We start from the raw sequence: 10696 nt of genomic DNA on the forward strand, positions 1-10696 counted from the left end.
GCAAAAGAAGAAAGAAAATCAAATGTATGATATTACATGTAGAAAGGCCAAAGACCTTCTTTTTTATAAAGGCATTTTAGGTCTTTTGACTTTAGATGAAGGGGAATTGGCCTAATGGTAAAGGTGAGAGGCTTTAAGTGTGCCCGATATCGTTCAACCCCTGCGACATGCGGGTGAGGGTGCGTGGGTGCAATCTCGTAAAACTAGCTAGGAAAAAAAAGGTCTTTTGACTTTCCAGTGCAACCCTATACCATTCGTCATTTGACGCTAGAAATTGTAGAGGCATACGGCAACGGTTCAATTCCCCGTGGTGATCAAGTTAGGAATTGACGGGCGGTCCATAGCACTCTTAAGGAGCTTTATGCAAGCAATATCAACGTAAAGCGGTTGAATTTCATAGCAGCGTGCCTGTCCTGTGAGTAGTGTTGCAATGGAGAAGACATGGATTTCTATGGGAGCCATCTTTGCCTTCCTAGGCTTCATCCAGGGCTTGCTTAACACTTTCATGCCCCATGAGCTCTCCTTTGCCTGCAAGCGATTGGGGGTTCGCATCTACAATGCTATCTTCTCCAGCTATGTCGACTACGCTGTCGAGGAGTATGATGGAACCAAGCTTAATGAGCTCTATGACGCCGCCCAGCTCCATCTCAGCGACAAGGCGGCCCGCAGCGCCCGCCGCCTCTCCCTCATTCAGCCCAAGAACGCATCTGTGCTCACTTGCAGCCTCGGGGAGCATGAGCGTGTGGTCGATGTCTATGAGGGCTCCCAAATCTGGTGGGAATTTAGCAGCTCTGAACGCAAGCAGAGCATGACAATCTCTTGGCAGACGATGCCGGACAAGCGCCGCTCCTTGCACATGCGCATCCACCGCAAGGACCGAGAGAAGATCATGTCCGGTTATCTTCCCAGCCTCCTCGAAAATGCAAAAGCCCTACAACTCAAGCGGCGCGATCGGCTTCTCTACACCAATGTGAGCCACGATCCAAGGGGCAGACGCAAGCCCTGGGACTCTGTTCCTTTCAAGCATCCTGCAACTTTCCACAGCCTTGCTCTTGAACCGGCCCTCAAGCAGAAGATTATGGATGATCTGACTGACTTTGCCAATGGTGAACAGTTTTACAAGGATGTAGGGCGTGCATGGAAGCGAGGGTACCTTCTTTATGGGCCTCCGGGGACAGGCAAGTCGACCATGATTGCAGCCATGGCAAATTTCCTCGAGTACGATGTCTACGATTTGGAGCTCACAGAGGTGAAGTCCAATGCAGAGCTAAGAAGCTTGCTTCTCAATACCAGCAACAAGGCTATTATAGTGCTAGAGGACATTGATTGCTCATTGGATTTGTCAGAAAGGAAGAGGAAAAAGGCAAAAAAACCAGATGCAGAAAATGAGGAGAAAATGCTGGGGCTGGCAGAGAGAGAAGAGAAAGTGAGTGAGGTTACCTTGTCTGGCCTGCTCAATTTCACAGACGGCCTTTGGTCGAGCTGTGGAAGTGAGCGCATCTTTGTATTCACCACCAACCACATTGAGAAGCTCGACGCTGCATTGTTAAGGTCTGGCAGGATGGATATGCACATCCATCTCTCATACTGCGGGTTCGAAGCTTTCAAAGTGCTGGCCAGGAACTATTTGAAGCTGGAAGATCATGTTCTCTTTGAGAAGGTGCGGGCTGCGATGGATGAGGAGGGTGTTCAAATGACGCCTGCAGATGTAAGTGAGGTGATGACACGAGACAAGCGAGATACTGAGCAGGCTCTGCGCTCCTTAATTAAGGAGTTACGGGAATCGAAGGTCAAAAGGCGAGATGGAGAGCAGAAGGAAGAGGGGGCAAATGAAGGGACAGAGGAGAAGCAGGAAGTTGTGCCAAAAGAAGCTGATGTACAGTGTGGGGTGCAAAAAGAGAATGCCAAGGTGTGTGAGGATGCAGGGAATGAGGTGGATATCAATCAAGAAGCTGCACAAGAAAAAATCATCCACTAATTAAGATGGAAGGTGTCCTTGGCAAAGTCGGACGGTGTCCAGGAGGCAAAAGAAGAAGGAAGCAATTGCTGCAGGAACAGAGGATGGAAGAGTGAGGACATCTACATGAGATTTTGCTTGCCCTTGTATCAATATGCTATACATAAATTTACACAAAGCAAAGGCCGGATGTTTCGTCTCATGTGTTGAAAATTAGTGCTTCTCATATCTTGAGTAGGGTGTGTATCCCCATGTCTATTGAAAAACATTCCTTATCTAATAATTCTCAAAAAGAGCTAGTTTCGATTTTGGCGGTATCTCTGAATAAGTTCAGAAGTATGTACAGATCTTTCATTCACTTTAGAAAGCCTTAACCCTAGATGATGGGATTGAGAAGCATGCAAACTGGCAAATTGAGTGGATAAACAAATAAAATGGTCAATGAATGCTGTAGTAGTGTTGCTTCATTTACAAAAGCCAAGTATATCACTACCTGCACACACAAAATTGAGGGAGTGGGGACTAAAATTAAAGAGGTGTGATGCACTATCCTCTTCAATCCAACTCTTCAAAAATGGGGATTAGTATATTTATTCAAATCATTAATATTTTACTCTATTAGAAGACCATAACCATATAGCACACTATCATTTTGAAAAAGTCATCCGTCAAAACTGTTTTGCACTGGGCACTTACTTTGTAATAGGTAGGTGGAATAATCAAAAAATGAAAAGGAGGAGAGGACATGTTCAAGAAACTTTTGCAAATATGCAAAAGTTAGCATAGTTTAAGAACATGAAGGCTTTTTTATAATGCAAGAATAGAAAGTGAACTTTATTTTCCTTTTTTATAGGCCACGTGAGAATGCAACACCAAAAGTTTTTGGTGAGTTTGCAAACTCACCGTGTGGAAGCTCTCTTATGCCTTTAAAGACTTTGTAAAAAAGTTTGGATCTAAAGTCCATCCATAACTTTGAGAGTTCTTTTTATTTTACTTGCTTACTTGGTTAGCTGCAAGGAGAGAAGGCCATGTGGACAACTTTACTCCTTTAATTTCTCCTCCAAATTAGTTGATGATTTTCGATATGCGGTCCATCAGTTCAAACCCGAGTTATGAGTCACATAGGGCCGTGGAAATTTCTTTTGAGGCGTCCATGTCATGCCCCCCCCCCCCTCCCCGCGTGTGCAAAGTGACGATGCGAAAGCGATGAACGAGAGAGAGAGAGAGAGAGAGAGAGAGAGAGAGAGAGAGAGAGAGAGAGATTTTTGAACTAGTCAATGTTGGCAATGAGTTAGTGATTTACAATGGGGGTTTGGTTGCTCCTTATATACTAGCTTTGGGGGCCTTAAGTACCCCCATCAACAAATTGCCCTACTCAAGGTTTGGCAAATGAGTAAAATAAATACCTAAAGCCAAAATAAATATTGTGATAACATTGGGCTATTCACTTGAAATGCTATAGACTTTAACATCCTCTCTGTAGCTCATAGCCGACATATGTAGGAAGACCAAGTCGATGAAAGAGCTACCATGGACACTCCAACATTGGCCCCTACTAGATACACCTCAACGGATTTGCTACCTCCGACTTTTTACCTTAGAAGAATGCCATCTTGAGCACCTGTTGTCTTATAGAAAACTGAAATGTAGACCACACTACCTCCAAGAGTTCCCATTCATGAAGTGTGAACACATCACATCCAAACTTTTGTAGACAATGATCTTTAAAACGCATATTGCCCATAATCTAGCTAACAACATTGGATTGGTGCACTCATCCATAGTGTTTTGGATACGTCGCATTGGTTCCTTGCCAGATGCATGTGCATTGACCTACGGGTTCAAACACCAATAACTTGAACTCCCAACACATGGGTCCAACTTACTTTTAGGAAGCACTGTGTTTGCCCCTCTTTCCCACTCACAAGCCTCTCTTAGGCTAAAGCTACTAGTGGCAATGCAATTCACTTGACTAGAAGGTTGGAGTCTTTGTCAGTGTAGTCTCTACCACACCAACAGACTCCTTATTGTCCTTCCTTGAGTCATTATCATTGCTTTCCTCATCATGCTTGCCTTTGCCTTTGTCCTTTGTAGAGATTTTGTCTTTGCCTTAGGATCTGCAATCTTTAGACAAATTACCACGCTTCCCACTATTGTAACAATGACTAGTGGACTTCTTTCTAGAATCCGAAGTGAAAAGTGCTTCACCACCTATGTCAGAAACTCGAATTTTTCCTTGAGTGATTAACATGGCTTCCTCCTAATTGAGAAAATAGCTAATATCATCAAATCCCAGATTTTCCTTCATGATTTGTGACCATAGTGTCCTAGACACCATTTCATACTCCTGAGGCAATTTTTTGAGTACCAAAGCAGCTATTTGAGTACTTGTCAGTGCACTTTTCAGTTGATACTTGATCATGAATAAGCTTAGCCTTCATGAGAAAAGACTGCATGGAACTTCCGGTTGGAAACTTGATGGCAAATAATTGTCCTAGAAGGGTGACGTCTCCCATCGTATAAAGCACTCAAACAGTCAATGAGTTTGGACCACATAGCATTGGTAGTCTAAAAAGTCTGTATAGTTCAAGAAATTTCCTTAGTAAGACATTCCGCAATGGTCGACATTGCCTTTGCATTGGTCACATCCCGATCAACACATGATTTTAGATGCTCCTCATCCTCTAAAGGCGAGTGTACCCATAGTTGGTACCCCTTACAAGGTGTGGCTTTGAGCCGTTAACTATATCTCATAAGCCTTTCTGTGTGAACCAAAGTCGCATGATTAAATTCCAATGCGCGTAATTATCGCAGTTCATTTTTTTGCAGGCACTCGAGCAAGGGGGGGGATGTTGCATGTTCAAGATCTAGAAACTTGAGTTGCTTCGTTCTTGCACTCCAAAAGGCCACAATAAATCTCCCAAGCTGCTCCATAGGAAGGGTTTACCAAGGCATATTTAAAAACACCCCGTCAACAACAGATGCTCCTAATTTCCCTAGGCCGGACCGGATTCGTAGGTCACAACGCCTCGATCGTCATTGGGGTGCACTTACCCAAAGCCAATAGCACCACAACCTACCTTTCAAAGCACTGGGGGGCACGCAAGCAAGGGAGGGTGCAACTTTGACGATGGGAATTCCTAAACACTAGCTCGTGACAGTGGGGAAGAAGGTCGCATGTTAAAACGTTGGCTAAATTTTGTAGCCGATGCCTTGAAGTAGTGCCCACTATGTATCAAAACACAGGGGTAGGGGAGGCAAAGGCGATTTCATTTTGAAATGCTATTGACAGGGAGCCATAGGTAGGCAACAAGGTCCTTCATGCCTCAAGAGCACTCTATCGTCCAAAAAGGTCTGCATTTTAAATCGTTGCAGGAGGGGGAGATAAGAAACTTGAAGGGAACTACACGACCCTTTCTCTTTGAAGCTCCTCAATAGTGATGATTACTCCTCCAAGGCTCTGATACCATGTCAAAATTGACAGCGCAGAAGCGATGAACCAAGGAGAGATGTGTGTGTGTGTGTGTGTTTTACTGTTTTTAGACTTATACTTATACACGAAAGAACATAACAGTCCAAAAGACAGGCTTTAGACAAAGAAAAATGATTAGCACAAAAAAAACTCAGTCTTTGATTCATTTTTCTACATCATAGTGAGAATGAGGTATCATTCTAGTGTTTTGTACATAAGATAGTCAAGAACAACTTATTTTGAATTGAAAGAGGCCAGGTTCGACAGTGATGGATAGCAACTTGGCCAAAAAGATCCTAAGTAAAGATAGAGTCCTTGTTTATATCCATATAAACAAAACAATAGATTAGTTAGCCTTAAATACGTATTACAGGTGTCAACAAATCTATCAGCTGTCATCCATGGCCTACTTAAAACCTTTTTAACTTATACCTACTATCCATGTAGTGTAAAATATCAGTAAGTATCCATTCTTAGAACACTAAGCCACATATGAAAATGACATGTGTGTGTGTGTGTGTGTGTGTGTGTGTGTGTGTGTGTGTGTGTGTGTGTGTGTGAGAGAGAGAGAGAGAGAGATACTTGACCAACCAACCTTGGCAATGAATTAGTGTTTACAATGGGGGCTTGGGTGCTCCTTATAAACTAGCTTTGGGGGCTGTAAGTACTCCCCTCAGCAAGCTGCCCCACCCAAGATTTGACAAATAAGTAAAATAAATACCTAAAGCCAAAATAAATATTGGAATCACATTGGGCTATTCACTTGAGATGCTATAAACTTTCGCACACCCCCCCTCTTGACAGCATGGGCCTCTAGCCTATGGCTATTCGCCATGTAAGCAAAGGCTATGTTGTGCACTTTCTCCTTGTGTGAATATCAGGGCCGCAGAAACCTCCTCCTCCCTTGTGCTTTGCTAGAAGTGGTGGTGGAAAGGTGAAGAGAAGCTTCATTATGCCAAGAAGGTTATATATATAGAGCACGGATATCTACATATCAACGTGCGTTTTTATTTTATTTCTGCTTAACATTTTAACTTTCTTGTCTGCAGCTTATTATGCTGAGGGATCCTTGTCTATGAGTTTTTGCTTCACCATTTACAAGCTGTGTGAGGCTAGTCCATTGAATTTTGCAAAAGATGATTGAAACGACCTCCATTCCAATTGCCATGAAAAAAGCAAGAGAAGTGGTTCTTTGGACTACATAAGGAGTCCTTAGTAAAGCGTTGGATTTTTGGTGCAATTGTGACCATTGGATAAAGCTTATGAATTAGTGCCACATGGCAAAAAAAATTATTTTCTAATATTTCTTCTAGGTCTTTGTGAGAGGTGTTGACATTTGTGTACCTCTCTCTCTCTTTAAAGAGCTCCATTGAATATTGGGTCACACACAATCTTTCTTGTCCTCTTCCACTTTTTTTTTTCTCAATTGGCTACAATGCTTCCAAGTGGTTTTTCAAACATTGTTTTTTATGTTTTTGGAATATATTGTAATTTGAATAGTTTATTGTTACTCTTTTTCCAAGAAACATAATATTTTATTGTGATAACAAATGTTTTAAAAAATTAGTGTCACTTTCTAGTGAACATTCACCTTGTTTTGTTTAACATGCACCCCCCCCCCCCCCCCCCCCCCCCCCCCCCAACACACACACACACACAAACCATGCTTACCACTCAAGTGCATCTCCTTGTGCACATAGTCTATGAAGGGGTAATTATAAGAGTGTGCAAGGTTGGCACGGCCACGGGATGGATGGTTTGGAATCACTTTTTTACAATGCATAGTGGCTCTCAAAATTTGATCATCGTGATGGCACACTATGGCGAATGAAAAATCCTGGTGTGCCTGCTCAGCACTAGTGGGCAAAACAACTTATGCACTATAACTATGAGGACCTACACCATCATCCCCGTAACCTCTTAGTTCCTTTGAGTTTCTTCTTGCCTTCATCACTAGAAGTTTCTCAGCATGATTGTTGTATGAACAAGCAGCTATGCTGTTAGATTGTTACTTGAAAGAGCATTAGACTTGGCAACATTGATATTCTTGTTTTGAGCAGCCACAAATGCTCATTCCACAAAATAATGTTTAGCCGTTGAATGAGACTCTTGTAGTAATACAAAAGACAAGAACATCAAACTTCACATCATTCGGTACTTTCAATCTCCAAGTGGAGGTAAAAGTCTAATAACTATTTCCCGATGCATCAAGCAAGGACCTGCACCATCATCCCTCTGCAACCTCTATCCATAGAACCTACACCATCATCCCTCTGCAACCTCTATCCATAGAACCTGGCCCTATATCCTAAACTTGCACAACATTCAAAATGCTCTTTTTGACAAGAACATGTTGCATCATGCATGCCCATATCTGATAGTTGTCCCCATCTAGTTTATCATCGGAAAGCAATGTGCATAAAACACCATTGTTGTCACCATGGCTGGTGACTACACTTGATGCAAAAGTTACCTCTACAAAAGAAAAGATGCATAAAATTGACACATGCTATGCAACACAATCCACAAAAGACCACAGAGTGCTTGTTTTGTAGAAGGTTGCATTGTCAAAAAACCTACACAAAAGGAGGAAATTGTGTACACAATAGCACCAATAGTGGTAAGTGAGGTTGAAACAAGGCTGAATTAAGATACTGGCAGCGCCAGATTCTGAAAGCTTTGCCAAGGGACATGTGGTCTCATGGCCGTTCACAAATATCACCTTGATTTGAGGAAGCAAGCAAAGAGGGATGCTAGTAATGCTGCCTGGGTTGGCAAAACTTGTTGTGATACCAACTGGTGGAAAGAAGGTTCCACGAACATACAAAAAGATGGAGAATAAGAAGGGCACAATATGGAAATGATATAAAATGACAATGTGATAAGGCAAATTAACCCTATAATGATGGGCATATATACTAGCTAGGTCCTTGACCAAAGGTTCATTTATAAAGTTTACAAAGCCCTTCAATGCTCTCTCTCTCTCTCTCTCTCTCTCTCTCTCTCTCTCTCTCTCTCTCTCTCTCTCTCTCTCTCTCTCTCTCTCTCTCTCTCTCTCTCTCTCTCTCTCTCTCTCTCTCTCTCTCTCTCTCTCTCTCTCTCTCTCTCTCCTTGATTCATTGCTTTTGCATGGTATCAGAGATTTGTGCTTGAAGACCTTGGAGAAGATCGGCATGCATTGAGAAGGGCTAACGCCCTCCCCCCCTTCTTCTCTTGGCATTTCCACCCTCCCTCTGGCTATGTTTTAAAATTATGGGGTCATTTGGCATTTTGTTTCCTCTTCCTTTCGTTGCCCCTTTCTCCCATCGATCGTGGGCACTACTAGTGTTTTAAAACGTTTCCTCTACAACCTCCCTATACGCAGCACAATGACAATTTCCCATCCCCCCCCCCCCCCCCCCCCCCCCCCCCCTCTGCTAGTGTTTGGATATGCTCCTTGTTGAGTCCCTTAGCGGCGATGGCAGTTTCTCTTCTCCCTACCTGCAACATTTTAGAACATTATGCTTTCTCCCATTCTCCCTATCGATGGCGTGTTGACACCTCCCCCCCCCCCCTTTGCGACTTACCTCCTTGCTTGCTTTGAGCGTTTCAAAACAATGTATGTGGATTTTCTTGGGGAGCTGGAGCTTAGAGAAGGGCATCAAAGGTGGTCCATTCCTGATCGGCTTTGAGAAGCGAGAAAGCGACTTACAAGGGTAGTAAAATTTTTTATCGGAGTTTTGGAGCGGCTTGGTGGAATTTTTTGCAGCCTTTTTGAAGTGTGAGAAGAAAGAAAAGCTACCTCCAGATCTTGTACCTGCAACTTTCTCCCCCCTCCTTTGCTCGAGTACCAACACCAACTACCAACTATGAAAAGTGGATTGACCATTATCCAATTAGTAGCCTATGCATGATTGAAGTTCTCAAGGAAGCCATCAATTTGTTTGGCTCAGGATTGTGAAGCCAAAGGCAAATGCATGAGTTTGCTAGAGGACAAAGGCAAAGGCAATCTTGACAAGGACGATGATACCAGTGCTTAGTTAACTGACTCGATACCCACGAAGTCCGAGAATCGTTGTTATAAATGCTAGAAGGTGCTTTGTTTCGCTCGAGAATCCAAAGTCAAACAGGATCACCAACATCATGTAGAATCAACTTCAAACCTGTTTCCATGGGAGTGGCAATAGGTTTGCAATCCATACAAAGCCTTTTTACATATGCACACTTTGTCCTCTTGTCCTTTTATGACAAAACCGTGAGGCTGCGTTACATAAACTTCCTCAAATATGTCACCATTTAAGAAAGCAGTAACAATGTCTGATTGATGTACATCCCAACCAAAATGAGCTGCCAATGCACATAGAAAACGCACAGTAGTCATACGACAAGTGGGAGCAAAAGTCTCTTCATAATCTATGCCTTTTTGTTGTGCATAACCCTTTGCAACAAGTCGAGCCTTATGGCAATCAATCTCACCATCCGGCTTGTGTTTCAACTTGTAAACCCACTTTATACCAATGGCCTTTTTTCCAGGAGGCAAATCACATAAAGTCCATGTGTCATTTTCTATAAGTGCATCACATTCTGATTGCATGGCAGCCATCCAATTTTCTGAATTTTGTGCTTCATCAAAAGACAGAGGCTCCTCAACATCATGTAAGCTAGACACAGCCAAAGCATAACAGTCTGATGCATAAGATGCATGGCGAGAGCCTGAACGAGTACGACTAGACAAAGGTGCATCCAATTTACTGTCACGCAAAGTGTGCACCAACCATTTTGGCATGCCTCTAGCCTGCTCATTTTCAGCCCTTTCCTCATCAAGTACATCATGTACATCTGCATCAGTAACAGGCTGATCTACAACATTTTCAGAAACCCCCATAGGCTGTACATTTGCCTCATTCATTAGGAGAAAGTTGGACTCACTTTTGGGCCTTTCAGTTCTAGACAGAGAGTGGCGCTCGACCAATGAGGAAGAGGCTAACGTTACGTTGAAAATCAACATTTTGGAGTCAAGCTCTTTTTAAAAAAAAGGGAGGAAATTTTTTTTTGGTTCATCAAATTGCACAATTTCACGCTTTCAAGGCATAAATGCAGTAAGTCGTACTAACTATGTACGAGGAATTTCAGAACTTTCATTGAAGACTCTATCTAGTACTTTGTTCCCGCCCAAATATGACTTTGAGTAGCTCTACTTCCCTCTCAAAATTGTTGGGGTATAAATCCCAATGTGGTCGCCCAGGTAAGTGGGCGGGCCGCCAGGTATGTACACATATTCTTTTGTA

The 10696-nt window shown here is 42.9% G+C and overlaps 1 pseudogene; it reads left to right on the forward strand.

Annotated features, from left to right (window-relative positions):
- The first annotated feature begins 337 nt into the window (after positions 1-337).
- On the forward strand, positions 338-2266 carry LOC147451616 (AAA-ATPase At4g25835 pseudogene; annotated as a pseudogene).
- The last annotated feature ends 8430 nt before the right edge of the window (positions 2267-10696 follow it).

This window comes from Adiantum capillus-veneris, chromosome 8, assembly GCF_014529385.1.
Source record: "Adiantum capillus-veneris isolate H3 chromosome 8, ASM1452938v2, whole genome shotgun sequence".
NCBI lineage: Eukaryota > Viridiplantae > Streptophyta > Polypodiopsida > Polypodiales > Pteridaceae > Adiantum > Adiantum capillus-veneris.